The following is a 25,453-nucleotide window of genomic DNA, read 5'->3' as shown; positions in this document are numbered from 1 at the left end:
TTTGGGTAATGGTAGATGAGGATGATCCTGAATTTACTAATGGAGATGTTGAAGGCATTGAAAGTTTAATATACACTGATAATGCTATGCCTTCGTATCCTAATGGAGAGTGACATAGCAAACTTTGTTTTCTTCCAAAAAGATACATGTCATTAACATTGATTTCTTATTGAGTTTTTTTTTCTATTTTATTAGATGGTGGAGACATGGAAGTTGAAGTGGATATGCCTGATGTTGTAATTGAATCCTCAAATACTTCTTTTGGTGGTATTTTTGAAGATGTTGGCTTTGGATTACCTGTTTATGATGGAGACATCGGAACACTTAATGATGATTATGACTTCTGATGAGTAGTGTCTTTGTTTAGTTGAAGTATTGTTTGTTGAATATTGTTTCTTTTGGTTGCAAAATATTGTGTTTGTCATTTGTCATTTATGTGTGTTTTGAATATTGTCATTTGAAGTTGTTTATGACCTTTTAATGATAAATTATGTATTGTTCATTTTGTGAAATTGTTAAATTTTGAATCTTATTAGTTTAAAAATTATTGAATTTAACTTTTTTAAATTATGTATTCAATTTTTATAATTTTACTCTATATTTAATTAAACCGGTCCGACCACGGTTCAACCACGGTTGAACCATTGAACCATTGAACCAGTCACTTGACCGGTTCGATGACCGGTCCGGTTCTCGTAACCTTGCATAAAACGCAAAAATTCATCGTCCGATTACAAAGAGGTCGGCAAGGTGAAAGCGAGAGAAGCGGATTAATGCAAGAAGTCATGAAAAGAAATCCATAAAAAGCGGCCTGACGAGGTCTGACTAAAAATGGATTACTAAAAATAACTTAAGAAGGCCCGACAGAGAAGTCGGACCAATAAAAGGATCACTAAAAAGGGACAAAGACATCTCGCAAAGGCCACGGAAACGCTAGGAATGCTTTGCTGAAAGGTACGAAGTCTTGAAAAAAGACACTACTTAAAAAGCAAATGCACAAAGCAAAACGGAGCTAAAAAGTCTTCCACACAACCTAGAAAGAAAAGGTTCCTCCTGGGAACACTACCTAAAAAGTTGTTGGAATAGGACTAAAAAGCCCGGACAGTGAAGACAAACAGGTTGGCACCCAAAAAGGCATAACCTAAAGGGACGAATACGACCTCAACAAAAACAAGTGAAAAGCCCAAAAGGTTGAAGAACAACTTAAAGGTTCAAAAACGTGTGCCAAAAGGGACACAACTCTACCCAAAAAGCCATGATTCCAAGACAAGACTAGCAAAATTGTTCGAAACGAAAAAGGTTCTATGCAAAGAACACTAGAAAGTTGTCGGACAAGCTACAAACACCAAACCGCAAGGATAACTTCGCCAAAAGCAAAGGGTTGACAAGAACTCAAAGCGGGGATGATCCAAAAGAGGTCGGACAGAAAGGTACCAACTCTCTATAAAGATCCGCAAAAGTTACAAAGGTACGATCAAACAAATCAGAAAAACCATATCCATCAAAATAAAACATTAAAGACTCAAAAGGCCATCTAACGGTCAGCCTCAGAGTTTAAAAGTGTTTTGTTTTTCCAAAATGAAGTTGCATAGAAGCAACTAAATGTCAAGAGAGCCAACCATATAAAAAGTTACAAAAAACTAAAGTGCAAAAGTCGACAAGCCGGACTATAACATAAGTACAGAAAAGCTATGTAGCATTTAAATTCTCCCCAGTACAAACATCTTGGGCTGAAGGAGGAGGAACAATGGAGATTGGGACAGCATCAATAGTTCCATCTGCCCGGTTCAGAATTTGCGCATAGGGCTCGGGCTCCGGATGGTCGACCTCAGCTGAAGGGGTTGAAGAAGCCGAAAATGCAGAAGCTTTGGCTGGCGGCGCAGGAGAAGGACCCTCATCTTTATCGTCTGGGGCAGGCACAATCTTGTCGTCCTTCATGACATTGTCTAGACTGAATAAAGTCAGGTCGAGCTCAGGGGCAAGAACTCGGAGTTGAGCCTTCAAATTCTCATATGCATCAGTCACACAGCCCATGAGATGACATTGCAGCTCGGCATAGTCGGCCTGGGCAAATTGAAGCCTCTCCTGAGTCTCCAGCAACTCGCCATAAGTACGAGTATAGCTCTCCTTATATTTTGCCTTTGCCTCCTTAGCCAGGTTTGCGGCAGCCTCCACAGTTGTAGCTCGGGATTTCTCCTTTTCCACATCTAGCTCCAGCTTAACAACCTTAGCATCAAGTTCATCCTTCAAACCCTTGATTCTACTAAATTCAGATTTGGCATCCTCCATAAATGCCTTAGTTGCATGGACCGGAGAGCCTTGGACTGTACAGAACAAGGTCGCACCCATATGGGCCATCCAAACACTATTGCTGGTGATGAAATCCAAGTGACGAAGAATGGACACATCATCCATTGGAAGTCGGCCATAAGGAGCAATATGTTCGTCAACAAACCCCACGACATCAAAATCGTGGGCATTCAAGTCATAAGGACCAACATTCTTTTGCTTTTTTGGAAGAGGACCAGTAGTAGGAGAAGAGGCAGCACCAAAAGTCAGCTGGAGAGGGTCGTAAGGAACCACACGAACCTGAGGAGTCGAAATGATCTTCCTCGGTCCAAAAGTGTCTGAGGTCGGCTTCTTCGGAGCAACTTGAGAAGATCCTTCTCCAGAACCCTTTGCCGAGATGTTTTAAGCAGCAGTCGCCTTCTTTGCCCTACGAAAGGATTTCATGGAGTCCATAGATTTCACCATCTCTACAAACAGAAAAACCAAGAAAACAAGTCACAAACAGAAAAGGGTAAACTTCAACTACAAAGTAAAACTATAGAAAAGAAGTTGGCCACTACCCAGTTCAGCACGAAGGAAGGAAGGATCTCCTAGAAACTTCTTTGTGTCAAGGTAAGGAGGTTCCCCCCAGTTCTTCTCTAAAACACCTACAAAGGCATGTTCAACCACATCCAGGCTCTCCCAAGAATACTTAGTATCCCTTACATATTTTTGCCAACACAAAGGAGAAGTTGGCTCATTATTTTCATCTAAAAAGAAAGGGTGGACGTCCTCAACAGCTCGGACTTTAAAGTAGTAGTTCTTAAAGTCCCGGAAGGATTCATCATACATAGAAAAAAAAAATTTCTTGGGTAGCTCGAAATGAGACCCAAGAAGCCTTTTTCTTGGCTACTCCAGGTTTGGTCAACACGAACAGATAGTGGAAAAGATATATGGAAGGTTGATGAGCGGATAATTTATACGCTTTTTGGCATTGTTTTTAGTATGTTTTTAGTATGTTTTAGTTAGTTTTTATTATCTTTTTATTAGTTTTTATTTAAAACTCACTTTTCTAGACTTTACTATGAGTTTGTGTATTTTTTTGTGATTTCAGGTATTTTCTGGCTGAAATTGAGGGACCTGAGCAAAAATCTGATTCAGAGGCTGAAAAGGACTGCAGATGCTATTGGATTCTGACCTCACTGCACTCGAAGTAGATTTTCTGGAGCTACAGAGGCCCAATTGGCGCGCTCTCAATTGCGTTAGAAAGTAGACATCCTAGACTTTCCAGCAATATATAATAGTCCATACTTTGCCCGAGATTTGATGACCCAAACCGGCATTCCAAATCAGCTCAAGACTGCCCGGCGTTAAACGCCGGAACTGGCACAAAAGTGGGAGTTAAACGCCCAAACTGGCACAAAAGCTGGCGTTTAACTCCAAGAAAAGTCTCTACACATAGAAGCTTCAATGCTCAGCCCAGACACACACCAAGTGGGCTCGGAAGTGGATTTTTATGTCATTTACTCATTTTTGTAAACCCTAAGCTACTAGTTCTCTATAAATAGGACCTTTTTGCTATTGTATTAAAAGATCTTTTGATCAATTTAGATCTTAGGATCATCTTGGGACGTCTAGTTCCTAAATCATGGGGCTGGCCTCACGGCCATGCCTAGACCTTGTTCTTATGTATTTTCAACGATGGAGTTTCTACACACCATAGATTAAGGTGTGGAGCTCTGCTGTACCTCGCGTATTAATGCAATTACTATTGTTCTTCTATTCAATTCAGCTTATTCTTGTTCTAAGATATCACTTGTTCCTCAACTTGATGAATGTGATGATCCGTGACACTCATCATCATTCTCAACTATGAACGTGTGCCTGACAACCACCTCCGTTCTACCTTAGATTGAGTGGATATCTCTTGGATTCCTTAATCAGAATCTTCGTGGTATAAGCTAGAATTGATGGCGGCATTCTTGAGAATCTGGAAGGTCTAAACCTTGTTTGTGGTATTCTGAGTAGGATTCAAGGATTGAATGACTGTGACGAGCTTCAAACTCGCGATTGTGGTGCGTTAATGACAGACGCAAAAGAATCACTGGATTCTATTCCGACATGATCGAGAACCGACAGATGAATAGCCGTGCTGTGACAGAGCGCGTTGAACATTTTCACTGAGAGGACGGGTGTAATGACCCAATTTTCAGTACGCCTAGGACACACCGAAACTGAGCGCTACCAATTTGTCTTCCTAGTTATTATCTATTATTTATCATATGAGCCTGATTCGTTGTTAAAAGCGTAGTTAATTTGCGAGGTGTATTTTTTTGAAAACGTTTGGATTAATAAACATAATCATTTATAATCAATTCACAAATAATAACAGAAAAACAGTTATAAACAACCACACATAAATACATCACAAGCAGCTAACAAGATTCAGTGATCCAGCCTTTATTAGAGTATAGACTTTTAGTTAGAACACCCCTAGATATAGCTAAATAATATCTATATATATATATATATATATATATATATATATATATATATATATATATATATATATACAACATCCCAGGTCCTGACCTGTTCAAGAAGTCCCTAAGCTGGAACCCAGGCTAGCCTAGACTCTATACTCGCCTAGTCCCTCTAAACTACTAAAGCGAGGGAAAGTACGTTCTAAGTCTTCAAAACTCAAGTCAAGTGAACGTCACCAAAGGTAGGACATCATCTGCTATTCCTCTGCACGATCAGACATTGCCATAGGACGTCCCTCTGGTACCTCATCAAGTAGCCACACAACGGGAGTCTCGTACACAGGATTCAGGTTAAAGTGCGCATACGAACGGGGTGCAGACATTGGCTGGTCTCACAGTATATACATATACATAGATAAAAAGATTCACCCTAGACTCAGAAGACTACCTAGAGCGGAATTCTCTTTACGAACGGTCATCAGCGAACTACGGAAGGGTACTCATGCTTCCATCTGGAGGGGGAAGGGAGAGAGAAGGGGTAAGAACTGGGGAGTTCTTAGTAGGGACGGGGTTATTAGTTACGTTCATTAATTTTGTGTTGATTAGCAGACTAATAGCAGAATATAGAGAAGTAGTAAACAGAAGACAGATAAATAGAGAAAATAGAGAAAACAGAAAAAGATCACAAACAGAAGAATACAAGAAAGTTAAACACAGACACAAACACAGAGAATAGAATACAAACAAAGAAAGCATACATTCATGCAACAATCATAATAGAGAAAATGCACAACCAAGTATGATGCATGTCTAGCCCTAGTGCAGGTAATGAGCTCATCTGTCGGTTACATACCCGCTCCCGACGTTACCCAGCAACCTCTGTCTGGATAAGGCTTTCTTGTTGGCAATATCCATTGCAAGCAACCTTTGTCTTGCAGGGTATCTACTGCAAGCAACCTTTGTCTTGCAGGGCGAAACTTATTAGCCGATATACGCCCAACAGACTCACTGTAAGCAACCTCTGTCTTACAGGAGCAACAACATACTCACTGTAAGCAATCTCTGTCTTACAGGAGCAACAACACACTCACTGTAAGCAACCTCTGTCTTACAAGAGCACATTCATCTTGATACCTCTGTAAGCAACCTCTGTCTTACAGCAAAGCATTATAGCAAGGTATCCCAGGAAAGCGTTCTCAGTGGTCGTACCACCATCTATCTGACTGCCTCTCTGCATCAGATTCTTACATAATCATTCTCATTATCATCATTCATTAACATTCTCATTATTCATCATCACTTTCACATTCTTATGCTGTACCTCTTTCTTTCTCTGTTCAATCATGCTATACAAACTCTACAGCTTTTACTTTTACAACATCTTAACTCAAACCATTTCTCTTTGTCACATTACTCTCTTCTCTGTGTCTTTTTACTTTGCTCAGATTACTCTATTCTCTGTATCCCTCTATTCTGCTCTGGTTACTCTGTTCTCTGTGTTTCTTTACTCTGCTCTGGTTTCTCTGCTTAACATATGTATTTAAAGCTTATATAAATTTCGGTATGAATAGTTAGCCTGTCCCAAGTATAGGTTCATTAAGTCTATACTGAAACAGTTTAACTTTTCATATAATACTTAACCCTAGTCGCAACTCAAGGACTAACTATATTGCCCTAGTTCGTTCACTAATTCTATCTGTTTTTCTGTCATTAAAACATTACAGACTTTTTCTTCGATTTTTATCTTTTCTTTAACTTTTTATATTTTCTTTATCTTTGCCTCACTAACATGTTATTACCACTCCCTAAGTGTTTTATGAAGGTAATTATGAGATTCTGCACTTAAAGTTGTCTTTCTAAAGCTTTTACAGAAAACTACCTTTTCTGCATTATTTTATTATTTTTATTAAAATATTATTTTTAATTAAATATTATTATTTAATATTTTATTATTATTTATTATTTTATTAATATATTTTCGAAAATTAACTTTACTTTAACCTTTAACCTTTAAAATTCACTTTTTACCACCCGTAACTTTTAATATTTCTACTTTTACCACCCTAACTTTCAGAAATTACCATATAACCCCTTAAACACCAAAATAATTACTTCCTTGCCCTTTCTAAGATCTAAAAGGTGTTCTTCAATGTTCTTCACCACACTCAAAGTGTTCTTCGTGTTCTTCGTATATTCTTCAAATTCTTTCTCTGTTTTTACCCGTTTTTCAGTCTTTTCAGCAACCGATTTTTACCATAATTCATAATAAATTAGCAGCCACTAAAACCCCATCTTTTCCACATGATTTTAACACAAATTGAACCTCAATTTAGGCCTAGGGTTTCGTTTTTCCAGCTGCTCCAAGAACATGAACTTAAAGCTTGAATTTCATCAAATTTCATCAAATTTTCACCAAAATTTCAACAAGAATAACTCATACAAACAATCAATTTCAAGCACAGACAAACCACATCATAATCACACAACTCAAACACAATCAATCAAGATTAAATTTGTCAAACCCTACCTGGTTTTGCTGCTCCTAATTCAATCAAACCTTCAGGTGGTCCTTAAGCACTTTTTCCTCCTAAATCACATCAAGAACAACTTTAAATCCAAAAACTCTCAACTGACCAAATCTCACTCAGTATGTTAGGAAGAGATATCTCACCTTAGACTTGCTGGAAATTCACGTTTCTTGGCCCTCAAGTCAAGTTAAGCATGATTTCTAAGGAAAAACATCAAGAAAACACATGTTTTGCATGGTTTTCCTTGAAAACCGAATTCAAGAGGGAGGGAGACAGCCATCTCACCTTATTTCCAGCCCTGATATGTTATATGGTTATGTAGAGAAAGAAGAGAGGATCATTTTGGTGAAATCGGAGTTTTGATTTGAGTTTTAGTTCAGAAGAAATCAAGCTTTGAAGATTAAGTGTTCATGAAGGTTTCTCTCTTTTCTCTCTTGTTATTTTCGGCCAAAATGATGAAATGAGTCAGACTTGGAGGTCTTGGGGGTGTAAGGTGAGTTGTGATTGGTTGGCTTGGAGGTGGATTAAAATAATATTAAAATATCTCAGGTGTATAACAACTAAAACTAGGTGTATCAGAACACTTGTAAAAATATCTCTAAAAATTATTTTCTGAGCTACTAGCATAAATGACACTAGTAACATATTTATTATGAGAATAAAACATGTATGATGAGCCCTTATCATTGCTAAAGTCATCAGAGAGTGCTGGTGCTAAGCTGCACTAGTAAACCGTAAACCTGGTTAAACCGATTTCCTGTTTTTAACTAAAACAGACTAGGTAACCTTATAATATCTTTCAAGCAACTTCTAATACTAATATAATGATAATATTATACTATTATCTTTCTTCTCTCATGAATCGAGTCCGGTTCGTCAAACTGAGCCTATTTACGAAAACTAGAATCAAAACTCCTAACCGATACGGTTCAAAAACTAGGTTCTCTGTGGCCGCGTTGTCGAGCTTGCCTTAAAAGAGGTTTTGGCTTAAAGATGTCATAATGACAATGAGGATTGAGATGCTTGATGATACAGCAGAGGTGTTCCCTTTACTGATCTTCCAGAGAAATTCGTGCCTGTAGAAAACATCCGCGTACTCGAAAATCGGGGTTGTTACAACGGGACTGTAGCCATTGACAACGGTGATGTCCAACATACAGCTTGCCATGAAAAGGAGTAAGAAGGATTGGATAAAGACAGTAGGAAAGCAGAGAGACGGAAGGTTTATTATCAATCCTCCATAACCATTTGAATCCGCCTGACTGAGATTTACAAGATGACCATAGCTTGCTTCATACCAACAATCTCCGTGGGATCGACCCTTACTCACGTAAGGTTTATTACTTGGACGACCCAGTGCACTTGCTGGTTAGTTGTGCGAAGTTGTGATAAAGAGTTGAGATTGCAATTGAGCGTACCATGTTGATGGCACCATTGATGATCACAATTTCGTGCACCAAGTTTTTGGCACCGTTGCCGGGGATTGTTCGAGTTTGGACAACTGACGGTTCATCTTGTTGCTTAGATTAGGTATTTTTCTTCAGAATTTTTAAGAATGAATTCTAGAGTTTCAAGGTGATGTTCTTATCATCACCAAAGCTGATTGATTTTCATCAATTTAGCTCTTGAATGTAATGTCCTGCTGAAGCTTGGCTAGCCATGTCTAATCTTTTTATACTAAAGCTTTAGACTAACATTGCATGATTCCTGGAATTCTTATTAAAAATTTTGAATCTCTTTATTTTCTTTTCCATATAATTTTCGAAAAAGCAAAAAAAAATTATAAAATCTTAAAATAAAAAAAAATAAAATATTTTATGTTTCTTGTTTGAGTCTAGTGTCTCATTTTAAGTTTGGTGTCAATTGCATGTTTCTGTTCTTCTTGCATTTTTCGAATTCATTCATGTGTCTTCATTGATCTTCAAGTTGTTCTTGATGATTTACTTGCTCTGATCTTTAAATTCTCTTGTCCTGAGTGTTTTGTTGTTTCTCATATGCATTCTCAATTTGTTAGTGTCAATAGTATACAAACTTCTAAGTTTGGTGTCTTGCATGCATTGTTTATTTGATTTTAGTTGCATTTTAATTATTCCTCATCATTAAAAATCCAAAAAATTCTTAATTTGTGTCTTTTCAAGTCAATAATACAGAGAATTGAAGATTCAGAATATACAGCAAAGGAATTACACAGAAAAAGCTCGGAGTTCAAAACGCCCAGTGAGGAAGGAAAACTGGCGTTTAAACGCCAGCCAGGGTACCTAGCTGGGCGTTTAACGCCCAAAAGGGTAGCATTTTGGGCGTTAAACGCCAGAATGGATACCATTCTGGGCGTCTAACGCCAGGATGGCACAAGAGGGAAGATTTTGTTTTTAATGCAAATTTTTTTCAAGTTTTCATACTTTTTCAAAATCAAATCTTTTTCAAATCATATCTTTTCAATCATATATTTTCAAAATCAATTTCTTTCCATTTCCGAAAATTCTTGCTAACAATTAATGATTTGATTCAACATTTCAAGTATGTTGCCTTTTTTGTTGAGAAAGGTTTAATGTCTGAATCATATCTTTTAAATTTCTTGTTAGCCAAGTCATTAATTTTAAAAATCAAATCTTTTTAAATTGTTTTTCAATCATATCTTTTTAATCACATCTTTTTCAAAATAGTTTTCAATCATATCTTTCTAATTTCTAATTTCAAAATCTTTTTCAAAATCACCTTATTTCTTTCCCAACTTTAATTTTCGAAAATCATCAATCAAATTTTCAAAACTTCTTTTAATTGTTTCAAAATCTTTTACTTTATTTTCGAAAATTCTTCCCCTCTCTCACATCCTTCTATTTAAGGACTAACATTCCTCCACTATCAACAATTCGAACTCAATCTCTCTTGATAAGTTCGAATTCTTCTACCTTCTCCTTCTATTCTTCTTTTCCTCTGACACCTCAAGGAATCTCTATACTGTGACATAGAGGATTCCATATTTTCTTGTTCTCTTCTCTTTCATATGAGCAGGAGAAAAGATAAAAGCATTCTTGTTGAGGCTGACCCTGAACCTGAAAGATCCTTGAAGCGAAAGCTAAGAGAAGCTAAAGCACTACTCTCTGTAGAGGACCTAACAGAAATCTTCAAACAAGAAGAAGATATGGCAGCCAAAAATAACAACAATGCCTACAATGCAAGGAAGGTGCTGGGTGACTTTACTGCACCTACTCCCGACTTCTATGGGAGAAGCATATCTATCCCTGCCATTGGAGCAAACAACTTTGAGCTTAAACCTCAATTAGTTTCTCTAATGCAACAGAATTGCAAGTTTCATGGACTTCCATTGGAAGATCCTCATTAGTTTTTAGCTGAATTCTTGCAAATCTGTGACACTGTCAAGACCAATGGGGTTGACCCTGAGGTCTACAGACTTATGCTATTCCCTTTTGCTGTAAGAGACAGAGCTAGGATATGATTGGACTCACAACCTAAAGAAAGCCTGAACTCTTGGGAAAAGCTAGTCAATGCCTTCCTGGCAAAGTTCTTTCCACCTCAAAAATTGAGTAAGCTTAGAGTGGAAGTCCAAACCTTCAGGCAGAAGGAAGGTGAATCCCTCTATGAAGCTTGGGAAAGATATAAACAATTGATCAAAAAGTGTCCTTCTGACATGCTTTCTGAATGGAGCATCATAGGTATCTTCTATGATGGTCTGTCTGAACTGTCCAAGATGTCATTGGACAGCTCTGTTGGAGGATCTCTTCATCTGAAGAAGACGCCTGCAGAAGCTCAAGAACTCATTGAAATGGTTGCAAATAACCAACTCATGTACACCTCTGAAAGGAATCCTATGAACAATGGGACAAATCAGAAGAAAGGAGTTCTTGAGATTGATACTCTGACTGCCATATTGGCTCAGAACAAAATATTGACTCAGCAAGTCAATATGATTTCCCAAAGTCTGTCTGGAATGCAAACTGCACCAGACAGTACTAAGAACGCTTCATCTGACGAAGAAGCTTATGATCCTGAGAACCCATCAATGGAAGAGGTGAATTACATGGGAGAACCCTATGGAAACACCTACAATCCTTCATGGAGAAATCATCCAAATCTCTCATGGAAGGATCAACAGATACCTCAACAAGGTTTCAACAATAATAATGGTGAAAGAAACAGGTTTAGCAATGGCATGCCTTTTCCATCATCTTCTCAGCAACAGACAGAGAATTCTAAGCAGAGCCACTCTGACTTAGCAACCATGGTCTCTGATCTAATTAAAACCACTCAAAGTTTCATGACTGAAACAAGGTCCTCCATTAGAAATTCGGAGGCACAAGTGGGTCAGCTGAGTAAGAAAGTTACTGAACTCCCTCCTAGTACTCTTTCAAGCAATACAGAAGAGAATCTAAAAGGAGAGTGCAAGGCCATCAACATGGCCGAATTTGGAGAGGAGGAAGAGGCAGTGATCGCCACTGAGGAAGACCTCAATGGACGTCCACTAGCCTCCAATGAGTTCCCTATGAGGAACCATGGGAATCTGAGGCTCACACTAAGACCATAGAGATTCCATTGGATTTACTTCTGCCATTCATGAGCTCTGATGAGTATTCTTCCTTTGAAGAGGATGAAGATGTCACTGAAGAGCAAGTTGCTAAATACCTTGGAGCAATCATGAAGCTAAATGACAAGTTATTTGGTAATGAGACTTGGGAGGATGAACCCCATTTGCTCACCAAAGAACTGGATGACTTGACTAGGCAGAAATTACCTCAAAAGAGACAGGACCCTGGGAAGTTCTCAATACCTTGTACATTAGGCACCATGACCTTCGAGAAGGCTCTGTGTGACCTAGGGTCAAGCATAAACCTCATGCCTCTCTCTGTAATGGAGAAACTGGGGATCTTTGAGGTACAAGCTGTAAGAATCTCACTAGAAATGGCAGACAATTCAAGAAAACAAGCTTATGGACTAGTAGAGGATGTTCTGGTAAAGATTGAAGACCATTACATCCCTGCTGATTTTATAGTCCTAGAGACTGGGAAGTGCATGGATGAATCCATCATCCTTGGCAGACCTTTCCTAGCCACAGCAAAGGCTGTGATTGATGTTGACAGAGGAGAATTGATCATTCAAGTGAATGAAGAATCCTTTGTGTTTAAGGCTCAAGGATATCCCTCTGTAACCATGGAGAGGAAGCATGAAGAGCTTCTCCTAAAACAGAGTCAAACAGAGTCCCCACAGTCAAACTCTAAGTTTGGTGCTGGGAGGTTCCAACATTGCTCTAAACATCTGTGAGGCTCCATGAGAGCCCACTGTCAAGCTACTGACATTAAAGAAGCGCTTGTTGGGAGGCAACCCAATGTTATATTTATCTATTTTCCTTTTGTTATTTTATGTTTTCTGTAGGTTGATGATCATGTGAAGTCACAAAAACAATTGAAAAAGCAAAAATAGCACACCCTGGAGGAAAAACTTAATGGCGTTTAAACACCAGTAAGGGCAGCAAATGGGCATTTAATGCCCAGTCTGGCACCATTCTGGGCGTTTAATGCCAGAAAGGGGCACCAGACTGGCGTTTAACGCCAGGAATGGGCAAGAAGCTGGCGTTAAACGCCAGAAAGGGGCAGCAGCCCGGCGTTTAACGCCAGGATTGGCAGAAAGGGCGTTTTTGCACACCACTTGGTGCAGGGATGAGCTATCCTTGACACCTCAGGATCTGTGGACCCTACAGGATCCCCACCTACCCCACCACTCTCTATCTTCTTCACCCATTCACCAATCACCTCAATACCTCTTTCCCAAAAACCCTTCACCTATCAAATCCCACCATTCTCTTCATCACTCACATCCACCCTTCATAAAACCTCACCTACCCCACCATCCAAATTCAAACCACTTTTCCTCCCAAACCCACCCATAATGGCCAAACCCTACCCCTCTCTCCACCCCTATATAAACCCATCTTCACCCCCTCATTTTCACACAACCTAAACATTACTTCTCCCCCTTGGCCGAAACACAAAGCCCCCCTCCATCTCCTCTATTTCTTCTTTTTCTACTCTCTTCTTTCTTCTATTGCTCGAGGACGAGCAAACCTTCTAAGTTTGGTGTGGTAAAAGCGTTGCTTTTTGTTTTTCCATAACCATTTATGGCATCTAAGGCCGGAGAAACCTCTAGAAAGAGGAAGGGGAAGGCAAAATCTTCCACCTCCGAGTCATATGAGATGGAGAGATTCATCTCAATGGTGCATCAAGACCACTTCTATGAAGTTGTGGCCATGAAGAAGGTGATCCCTGAGGTCCCTTTCAAACTCAAAAAGAGTGAATATCCAGAGATCCGACATGAGATCCAAAGAAGAGGTTGGGAAGTTCTTACCAACCCCATCCAACAAGTCGGAATCTTAATGGTTCAAGAGTTCTATGCCAATGCATGGATCACCAAGAACCATGATCAAAGTGTGAACCCGGACCCAAAGAATTGGCTTACAATGGTTCGGGGGAAATGCTTAGATTTTAGTCCGGAAAATGTAAGGTTGGCATTCAACTTGCCCATGATGCAAGGAGATGAACATCCTTACACTAGAAGGGTCAACTTTGATCAAAGGTTGAACCAAGTCCTCATAGACATTTGTGAAGAGGGCGCTCAATGGAAGAGAGATTCAAGAGGGAAGCCGGTTCAACTGAGAAGGAATGACCTCAAGCCCGTGGCTAGGGGATGGTTGGAGTTTGTCCAACGCTCAATCATTCCCACTAGCAACCGGTCTGAAGTTACTATAGACTGGGCTATCATGATTCATAGCATCATGATTGGAGAGGAAGTAGAAGTTCATGAGGTTATATCCCAAGAACTTTATAAGGTGGCGGACAAGTCTTCTACCTTGGCAAGGTTAGCCTTCCCTCATCTCATTTGTCACCTCTGTAATTCAGTTGGAATTAACATAGAGGGAGACATCCTCATTGATGAGGACAAGCCCATCACTAAGAAGAGGATGGAGCAAACAAGAGATCCCACTCATGGACATGAGGAAATTCCTCACCATGAAATCCCTGAGATGCCTCAAGGGATGTACTTTCCTCCACAAAATTATTGGGAGAAAATCAACACCTCCCTAGGAGAATTGAGTTCCAATATGAGAATTGGGTTCCAATATGAGACAACTAAGGGTGGAGCACCAAGAACATTCCATCCTCCTCGATGAAATTAGAGAAGATCAAAGAATCACGAGAGAGGAGCAACAAAGGCAAGGAAGAGACATTGAGGAGCTCAAGCACTCCATAAGATCTTCAAGAGGAAGAACAAGCCGCCATCACTAAGGTGGACCCGTTCTTTAATCTCTGATAAACCACCATTTTGTGGTTTATCTTATGCTCAATTGAGTGGTTTCTATCTACTCTTTACCCACTTATTCAAACTATTTGCATGGTTTTACATTTGCCTTCCTAATTATGTGCTTTGATTGAAAACATGCTTCTTTGATCTTATATTTGCTTATTATTAATCCTTTCTTACTACCATTAGATGCCTTGATATGTGTGTTAAGTGTTTTCAGATATTATAAGGCAGGAATGGCTTGAAGGATGGGAAGAAAGCATGCAAAAGTGGAAGGAATGCAAGAAGTTGGGGAAATTGCTAAGCTGTCCAGCCTGACCTCTGTGCACTCAAACGGCTATAACTTTAGCTACAGATGTCCAAACGATGCGGTTCTAGTTGCGTTAGAAAGCTAACGTTCGGGGCTTCGATTTGATATATAATATGATATAGTTCCCCTGACGCTAGGTGACGCGACCGCGTGATCCATGCGGCCGCATCGCAGTGACAAAAATCCAGCGTGGCAAAATTCGAAACCAGCGAATTCTGGACTGTTTTTGACCCAGTTTGCGGCCCAGAAAACACATATTAGAGGCTATAAAGTGGGGGAATACATCCATTCATAAGGAGGCTCTCACATTCACAATTTTAGGAGTAGATGTAGTTTTTAGAGAGAGAGGCTCTCTCCTCTCTCTTAGGATTAGGATTTAGGATTTCTCTTAGTTTTAGGAGTGACTCTCAATCCCGGGTTCAACGTTCTTTTACTTTATATTCCTCTTTTTACTTTAAGATGCTTCAATGCTTGTATTAGATATGTTGCCTATTTGGCTTATGCTACATTCATGTTATGATTTTCTTAATTAATATTATTTGAGGTAATTCAGATTTAAGATTGCTTTGCTCTGTTTAAGATTGCTTTCAATTTAATTTAGATATTTTTCTCCCTTTTGGCCTTGGTTAAATAATTGGTGACTCTTGAGTTATCAAACTCATTGTTGATTGAGAATTGGAATTCTTCAAGAATTAATTCATCCACTTAACTTACCTTCATAGTTAGAGGTTAATAAAGTGGGAGAAAAATCTAATTCTCATTACAATTGATAAGGATAACTGGGATAGGACCTCCAGTCTTCATACCTTGCCAAGAGTTTATTTTACAGTTATTTATTAATTTTTATTGCTTGAAAATATACCTGTGCACATTGCCCAAACTCCAAATTTCTCAAAACCCCAAATTTACAATCTCCATAACCAATAATAAGAACATACATCCCTGCAATTCCTTGAGAAGACGACCCGAGGTTTGAATACTCGGTTATCAATTTCAAAGGGGTTTGTTACTTGTGACAACCAAAACGTTTGTACGAAGGAATTTTTGTCGGTTTAGAGACTATATCTACAACGTGACTGTTTTTATGATATTCTTTACTGGCAAAAATCCTAACGTCAAAATGGCGCCATTGCCGGGGAGTTGCAAATGTGTGCCTTATTATTGGTTATTGTAAATATTTTATTTTTTGTTTATTTGATTTTATTTTTGTTTTTATTTTTGCTTTTCCATAAATCTAGAGGTTATTTGTTTTTATTTAGTTATTAAAAAAAATTTCATAATTTTATTTTTAAAATTTTTAACTTATCTTATCTTATTTCAAAAATCAAATTTCAAAATTCAAATTTAAAAATTTTCAAAATTTAAATTTAAAATTTTTCAAAATTTAAAATTCAAATTTCAAAATTTCAAATTTCAAAATTTCAAATTTTAATTTTCAAATTCAAAATTTAAATAACCTTTTAATTTAAATTTATTTTTATTTTTAATTTCTATTTGCTACTATGAACTCTCACCCCTTTGGCTATGAGTCTGGTTACAATAATGTTGCAGGAAGAAGAAATTACAATGAGAACAAGCATCAAGGTTGGAACAATCAAAGATGGGAGGAGCCACAAGGATTTGATCAACCCTCATGGCAACAACCACCTCCAGTGAACTATCAACAACCACCACCATATGCCTATGAACCCTTTCCTCAACATGACTTTGGACCACCATACTCACAAGCCCCTTTCCACCATTCACCTCCATATGACCCTAACCCTCATCCACCATACCAACCACCTTATGAACCAAATGAACCCTCCTATCTACCCCAAACCTCCATGGAGAAAGCACTTGCCGATCTAAACTCTACTATACTAGCTCTCTTCACCCAAATCAGACCACCAATTACCTTCAACAATCAACCATCAAGCTCTAGTGCACTTCCTTGTCAACCACAGAATAATCTCTCCATCCCATCACCACCATCCATGGAAGAGCACCCACATCCATCAATCCAAGAGCAAGATGATCCCAATTATGCTATTGATATGGAACAGGAAAGAAGGAATCATCTACGCGAATCCATACTACTAATGACCATAAAGTAGAGACACAAAACATAGATAAACACAACATGAAAACCGAAAAGCAGAAAGAAATAAGAACAAGGAATGAATCCACCTGAGTGAGGGTGGCGCCTTTTTGAAGGACCAATGGTTCTTTTTGAGCTCCTCTATGTTTCTTCCTTGCTTCTGTTGCATGATCCCTAGTGATTTTGGTGCTCTTATCCTTAGTTGCTCCCAATAGTTGTGTGGAGGACCATTTATCCCCTGAGGTATCTCAGGGATCTCTTAATTTGCAGTCAAATGTTCTACCACTGAGCTATAAACCCTTTACATGAGTCTTTCCATCTCCCATGACTCAGAGGTGGAAGCTTTTGTCTTCCCTTTTTTTTCTTCTTGAGGATTCTCCGGCCTTAGGTGCCATTAATGGTAGTGGAAAACAAAAAAGATTGTGCTTTGACCACACCAAACTTAAAATATTGCTCGTCCTCGAGCAAGAGAAGAAAGAAGAGAAGAAGAAGAAGAAGAAGAAAATATGGAAAAGATGGAGGGATATGTGTATTCGGCTAAATGGGTGGGATTGGGTGGGAAATAGATTTTGAATGTTGAAGGTAGGTGGGGTGTTTGGGGAAGAGTGGATGGATATGAGTGGTGAATGGAAAACAGAATGGATGACCATGAATGGAGAGAGAGAGAGGGCGAGGTAGGTGGGGATCCTGTGAGGTCCACAGATCCTGAGGTGTTAAGGAATTCCATCACTACACCAAATAGGCATGTAAAATGCCTTTGCACACCATTCTGGCATTTAAACGCCGAGTGGTGCACATTCTGGGCGTTCAACGCCCATATGTAACATGTTTCTGGCGTTGAACGCCAGGTTCATGCTTGTTACTGGCGTTCAGCGCCAGCTTTTCCTCTAGGCACATTCCTGGCGTTCAAACACCAGAATGTTGCTTGTTTCTGGCGTTCAGTGCCAGATTCATGCTCTGTTCTGGCGTTGAACGCCAGCCAAATGCATCTTACTGGCGTTGAACGCCAGCATGTGCTTCCTCCAGGGTGCGAATTTTTTTCTGCTGTTTTTGATTCTGTTTTTAATTTTTTATGATTTTTTTTGTGACTCCACATGATCATGTACCTAATAAAACACAAAATAATAATAAAATAAAAATTAGATAAATAAAATTGGGTTGCCTCCCAACAAGCGCTTCTTTAATGTCAATAGCTTGACAGTGGCTCTCATGGAGCCACAAAGGTGATCAGGTCAATGTTGTATAGTCCCAACACCAAACTTAGAGTTTGGATATGGGGTCTTAACACCAAACTTAGAGTTTGGTTGTGGCCTCCCAACACCAAACTTAGAGTTTGACTGTGGGGGCTCTTCTTGACTCTAAACTGAGAGAAGCTCTTCATGCTTACTCTCTGTTGTCACAGAGGGATGGCCATGTGTCTTAAACACAAGGTAGTCCCCATTCAATTAAAGGACTAATTCACCTCTGTTGACATCTATCACAGCTCCTACTGTGGCTAGGAAAGGTCTTCCAAGGATGATGCATTCATCCTCTTCCTTCCTAGTGTCTAAGATTATGAAATCAATAGGGATGTAAAGGCCTTCAACCTTTACTAACACGTCCTCCACTATTCCATAAGCTTGTCTCAATGACTTGTCTACCAATTGTAATGAGAACAGGGCAGGTTGTACCTCAATGATCCCCAGCTTCTCCATTACAGAGAGTGGCATAAGATTTATCCCTGACCCTAGATCACATAGAGCTTTTTCAAAGGTCATGGTGCCTATGGTACAAGGTATTATAAACTTGCCAGGATCTTGTTTCTTTTAAGGTAGAGTTTGCTGAATCCAGGTATCTAGCTCATTAATGAGCAAGGGAGGTTCACTTTCCCAAGTCTCATTACCAAACAACTTGGCATTTAGCTTCATGATAGCTCCTAAATATTGAGCAACTTGCTCTCCAGTCACATCTTCATCCTCTTCAGAGGAAGAATAGTCTTCAGAGCTCATGAATGGCAGAAGGAGATTTAATGGAATCTCTATGGTCTCTATATGAGTCTCAGATTCCTTTGGATCCTTAATAGGAAATTCCTTCTTGCTTGAGGGACGTCCCAGGAGGTCTTCCTCACTAGGATTTTCGTCCTCCTCCTCCCTTGTGCATTCGGCCATATTGATTACATCAATGGCCTTGCACTCTCCTTTTGGATTCTCTTCTGTATTGCTTGGGAGAATACTGGGAGGAGTTTCAATGACTTTCTTACTCAGCTAGCCCACTTGTGCTTCCAGATTTCTGATGGAGGATCTTGTTTCACTCATGAAACTGAAAGTGGCCTTTGATAGATCAGAGACTAAATTGGCTAAATTAGAAGTGTTTTGTTCAGAATTCTCTGTCTGTTGCTGAGAAGATGATGGAAAAGGCTTGCTATTGCTCAGCCTATTGCGTCCACCATTGTTAAAGCCTTGTTGGGGCTTTTGTTGATCCTTCCATGAGAAATTTGGATGATTTCTCCATGATGAATTATAGGTGTTTCCATAAGGTTCACCCATGTAATTAACCTCTGCCATTGCAGGGTTCTCAGGATCATAAGCTTCTTCAGAAGCTGCCTCTTTAGTACTGTTGGATGCATTTTGCCATCCATTCAGACTTTGAGGGATCATGTTGACTTGCTGAGTCAACACTTTGTTCTGAGCCAATATGGCATTCAGAGCATCAATTTCAAGAACTCCTTTCTTCTGAGGTATCCCATTATTCACGAAATTCCTCTCAAAAGTGTACATGAATTGGTTGTTTGCAACCATGTCAATGAGTTCTTGAGCCTCTTCAGGCATTTTCTTTAGGTGAATAGATCCACCTGCAGAATGGTCCAATGACATTTTTGAAAATTTAGATAGACCATAATAGAATATATCTAATATGGTCCATTCTGAAAACATGTCAGATGGGCACCTTTTGGTCAGCTGCTTGTATCTTTCCCAAGCTTCATAGAGGGATTCACCATCGTTTTGCTTGAAGGTTTGAACATCCACTCTCAGCTTGCTCAGCTTTTGAGGAGGAAAGAATTTATCCAAGAAGGCAGTGACCAGCTTATCCCAGGAGTCCAGGCTATCCTTGGGTTGTGAATCCAACCATATTCTAGCTCTGTCTCTTACAGCAAAAGGGAAAAGCATGAGTCTGTAGACTTCAGGATCAACTCCATTCGTCTTTACAGTCTCACAGATCTGCAAGAACTCAGTTAAAAACTGATAACGATCTTCAGATGGAAGTCCATAAAACTTGCAGTTTTGTTGCATTAAGGCAACTAGCTGAGGTTTCAGCTCAAAGTTATTGGCTCCAATGGCAGGAATGGAGATGCTTCTTCCATCAAATTTGGACGTTGGCTTTGTGAAGTCACCAAGCATTCTCCTTGCATTATTATTATTTTCAGCTGCCATCTCCTTCTCTTGTTCGAAAATTTCTGAAAGGTTGTTTCTGGATTGTTGTAATTTAGTTTCTCTTAGTTTTCTTTTCAGAGTCCTTTCAGGTTCTGGATCAATTTCAACAAGAGTGCCTTTATCCTTGTTCCTGCTCATATGAAAGATAAGAAAACAAGAAAAGAAAGAGGAATCCTCTATGTCACAGTATAGAGATTCCTTTATGTTAGTAGAAAAAGAAAGGGGAGAAGAGTGAAGAATTCGGATTTTTAGATGAAGAGAGGTGAAGAAAAGTGTTAGTAGATAAATAATTAAATAGAATAAGAGAGAAGAGATAGAAAATTCGAAAATAATTTTAAAAAAAAGGTTAGTAATTTTCGAAAATTAGAAATAAGATAAGATCAAAATTAAAATTTAAAACAAAAAGAATTTTTGAAAAAGAGATGAGATATTTTCGAAAATTGAAGAGGGAAAAGTAGTTAGGTGGTTTTGAAAAAGATAAGAAACAAACAAAAAGTCAAAGAGTTAGTTGAGAAAGATATTAAAATCAAATTTGAAAAAGATAAGAAGATAAGAAGTTAGATAACATATTTTGAAATCAAATTTTGAAAAAGATAAAATTTTTGAAAAAGATAAGATAAAAGATAAAAAGATTTAATTCAAAAATTTTAAATTACTTACTTCACTAACAAGAAACTACAAGATAAGATTCTAGAACTTAAAGATTGAACCTTTCTTAACAAGAAAGTAACAAACTTCAAATTTTTGAATCAATCACATTAGTTGTTAGTGAGTTTTTCAAAAATATGATATAAAGATAGGAAAAATACTTTGAAAAATATTTTAAAAAGGACTTTTGAAATTTTTGAAAATAAAAAAATGAAAAAGATATAATTTTTGAAAAAGATTTTGAAAAGATAAGATTTTTAAAATTGAAAATTTGACTTGACTTGTAAAAAACAACTAATTTTTTAAAAAATTTTCACCAAATCAACCCAAAATTTCGAAAATTTGGAGGGAAATAAGGAAAATATATTTTTTGATTTTGAATTTTTAAAGATGAGAGAGAAAAACATAAAAATGACCCAAAACATGAAAATTTTGGATCAAAACACATGATGCATGCAAGAACACTATGAATGTCAAGATGAACACCAAGAACACTTTGAAGATCATGATGAACATCAAGAACATATTTTTGAAAAATTTTGATGTAAAGAAAACATGCAAGACACCAAACTTAGAAATCTTTAATGCATGGACTCTAACAAACGAAAAATGCATATGAAAAAAAACAAACAACACAAAACAAAAAATCATCAAGATCAAACAAGAGGATTTAGCAAGAACAACTTGAAGATCATGAAGAGCACTATGAATGCATGGAATTTTCGAAAAATGCAAGAAAAATTTTTAAATCATGCAATTGACACCAAACTTAAAAGTTGACTCAAGACTCAAACAAGAACACAATATTTTTGGTCTTTATGATTTTCTAATTTTTTTTGGATTTTTATTAATTTTTTCGAAAATAAAGTTTAGAAAAACGAAAAAGAAAAGAAAAATTTTGAAAAAGATTTTTTTGAAAAGAAAATTACCTAATCTGAGCAACAAGATGAACTGTCAGTTGTCCATACTCGAACAATCCCCGGCAACGGCGCCAAAAACGTGGTGGACGAAATTGTGATCACATCAATGTAGTATTCTTTGTTGTTGTATGGAATCATTATTATGGCACTTATGTGTGGACACAACTCCGTTCAACTTAACCAGCAAGTATACTGGGTCATCCAAGTAATACCTTACGTGAGTAAGGGTCGATCCCACAGAGATTGTTGGTATGAAGCAAGCTATGGTCACCTTGTAAATCTCAGTTAGGCAGATTAAATGGTTATGGGTTTCGAAAATTAATAATAAATAGAAAATAAAATAAGATAGAAATACTTATGTAAATCAATAGTGGGGATTTCAGATAGGCGTATGGAGATGTTGTGCTCCTCTTGAATCTCTACTTTCTTATTGCTTTCATCCAATCCTTCTTACTCCTTTCCATGGCAAGCTGTATGTAGGACATCACCGTTGTCAATGGCTACATCCCATCCTCTCAGTGAAAATGGTCCTATGCTCTGTCACAGCACGGCTAATCATCTGTCGGTTCTCAATCAGGTTGGAATAGAATTCCTTGATTCTTTTGCGTCTGTCACTAACGCCCAGCCTTCAGGAGTTTGAAGCTCGTCACAGTCATTCAATCCCGGAATCCTACTCGAAATACCACAGACAAGGTTTAGACCTTCCGGATTCTCATGAATGCCGCCATCAATTCTAGCTTATACCACGAAGATTCTGTTGGGGAATCTAAGAGATATGCGCCCGGCCTAAGGTAGAACGGAAGTGGTTGTCAGTCACGCGCGTTCATAGGTGAGAATGATGATGAGTGTCACGGATCATCACATTCATCAAGTTGAAGTGCAACGAATATCTTAGAATAGGAATAAAAGAGAATTGAATAGAAAATAATAGTAATTGTATTGAAACTTGAGGTACAGCAGAGCTCCACACCCTTAATCTATGGTGTGCAGAAACTCCACCGTTGAAAATACATAAGTGAAAGGTTCAGGCATGGCCGAATGGCCAGCCCTCTGAATGATCAAAAGACCGAATGGTCAAAAGATGACTAATACACTAGTAAAAAGTCTTATTTATACTAAACTAGCTACTAAGGTTTACATGAGTAAGTAATTGATGCATAAATCCACTTTCGGGGCCCACTTGGTATATGTTTGGGCTGAGCTTGATCTATCCACGAGCTGAGGCTTTTCTTGGAGTTGAACGCCAAGTTATAACGTGTTTTGGGCGTTCAACTCCGGATCATGACGTCTTTCTGGCGTTTAACTCCAGACAGAAGCATGTACTTGGCGTTCAACGCCATGTTACGTCGTCAATTTCCGAATAAAGTATGGACTATTATATATTGCTGGAAAGCTCTGGATGTCTACTTTCCAACGCCGTTGAGAGCGCGCCATTTGGAGTTCTGTAGCTCCAGAAAATCTATTTTGAGTGCAGGGAGCAGGGAGGTCAGATTCCAACAGCATCAGCAGTCCTTTTGTCAGCCTTTTTCAGAGTTTTGCTCAAGTCCCGCAATTTCAGCCAGAAATTACCTGAAATCATAGAAAAACACACAAACTCGTAGTAAAGTCCAGAAATGTGAATTTAACATAAAAACTAATGAAAACATCCCTAAAAGTAGCTTAAACTTACTAAAAACTACCTAAAAACAATGCCAAAAAGCGTATAAATTATCCGCTCATCAGAGTGCTCATGAATTAAGTGTGGGGAAAAGTGAGTTTGGAAACATTTGGTTTGAGAATTGAGTATGTTAGAGTTTTTTGAAAATGTGAAAGAATGTTAAGAATATGTTCATGCATTCAATACTTTAATCATATGCATTGAGAAAAACAAAAGAAAAAAAATAAAGGAGAAAAAGAAAAGAAAAAGAGCAAATAAAAGGGGACAAAAATGCCCCAAGGTAAGTAGTGAAAGCAATGCATATGAGTTGTACTTGAAATTAGAATGCATGAATATGTGGAAACATGGTTAATGGATAGTTAGATGTGGTATTATGATTGCATGGATTGTCTAAAGTTAGGTGGAAAGTTTAAGATTAATTAAGGATTCAGAGTTTAGTCCACTTGACCAAATACAATCCTACCTTGACCCTAACCCCATTACAACCCTTAAAAGACCTCTTGATATGTGTATTTGTGCATCAAATTTATGTTGATTGTAAGATGAAGAGCAAGCCTTAGAAAGCAAGGATAGTAGAGAATTGAGAGAATCGAACCTTAAACACATGAGTGTTTAGAGTGTATACACTTCCAGTGACGGTTCGATACTCAATTCCTTGTTCCCCGCTTTCATGAGCTATTTTCTTCTTGCAAGTCTATTTGTACTTCATTTTTATGATTTGAATTAGTGAAATCCAGTTCATATTTATTCTTGGAGAACTTATTTACTCTTAACCAAGTAAGTAAAAGCATTTAGCATGTAGTTGCATTCATAGGTTGCATTTCATGCATTCTACCATTCCTCTTCATCTTTATAGTTTCTCTTGAACTTAGCATGAGGACATGCTTTTGTTTAAGTGTAGGGAGGTTGATAAACCACTATTTTATGGTTTATCTTGTGCTCAATTGAGTGGTTTCTATCTACTCTTTACCCACTTATTCATACTATTTGCATGGTTTTACATTTGCCTTCCTAATGATGTGCTTTGATTGAAAACATGCTTCTTTGATCTTATATTTGCTTATTATTAATCCTCTCTTATTACCATTAGATGACTTGATATGTGTGTTAAGTGTTTTCAGATATTATAAGGCAGGAATGGCTTGGAGGATGGGAAGAAAGCATGCAAAAGTGGAAGGAATGCAAGAAGTTGGGAAAATTGCTAAGCTGTCTAGCCTGACCTCTCTGCACTCAAACGGCTATAACTTTAGCTACAGAGGTCCAAACGACGCGGATCCAGTTGCGTTGGAAAGCTAACGTCTGGGGCTTCGATTTGATATATAATATAGTATAGTTCCCCTGACGCTAGGCGATGCGACCGCGTGATCCATGCGGCCGCGTCGCAGTGACGGAAATCCAGCATGGCAAAATTCGAAACCAGCGAATTCTGGACTGTTTTTGACCCAGTTTGCGGCCCAGAAAATACAGATTAGAGGCTATAAAGTGGGGGAATATATCCATTCATAAGGAGGCTCTCACATTCACAATTTTAGGAGTAGATATAGTTTTTAGAGAGAGAGGCTCTCTCCTCTCTCTTAGGATTAGGATTTAGGATTTCTCTTAGTTTTAGGAGTGATTCTCAATCCCAGGTTCGACGTTCTTTTACTTTATATTCCTCTTTTTACTTTAAGATGCTTCAATGCTTGTATTAGATATGTTGCCTATTTGGCTTATGCTACATTCATGTTATGATTTTCTTAATTAATATTATTTGAGGTAATTCAGATTTAAGATTGCTTTGCTCTGTTTAAGATTGCTTTCAATTTAATTTAGATATTTTTCTCCCTTTTGGCCTTGGT

General features: G+C 38.2%; 1 non-coding gene across 1 annotated transcript; it reads right to left on the bottom strand.

Annotated features, from left to right (window-relative positions):
* Window positions 1-10,826: 10,826 nt before the first annotated feature.
* LOC112714350 (small nucleolar RNA R71) lies at window positions 10,827-10,934 on the bottom strand. Its single transcript, XR_003159215.1, has one exon. It is a non-coding gene; the product is annotated as a small nucleolar RNA R71 (small nucleolar RNA).
* Window positions 10,935-25,453: the final 14,519 nt, after the last annotated feature.

The sequence above is a fragment of the Arachis hypogaea genome, chromosome 1, assembly GCF_003086295.3.
Source record: "Arachis hypogaea cultivar Tifrunner chromosome 1, arahy.Tifrunner.gnm2.J5K5, whole genome shotgun sequence".
In the NCBI taxonomy this organism is placed as follows: Eukaryota; Viridiplantae; Streptophyta; class Magnoliopsida; order Fabales; family Fabaceae; genus Arachis; species Arachis hypogaea.
This window is presented reverse-complemented; position numbering and strand designations above follow the sequence as displayed.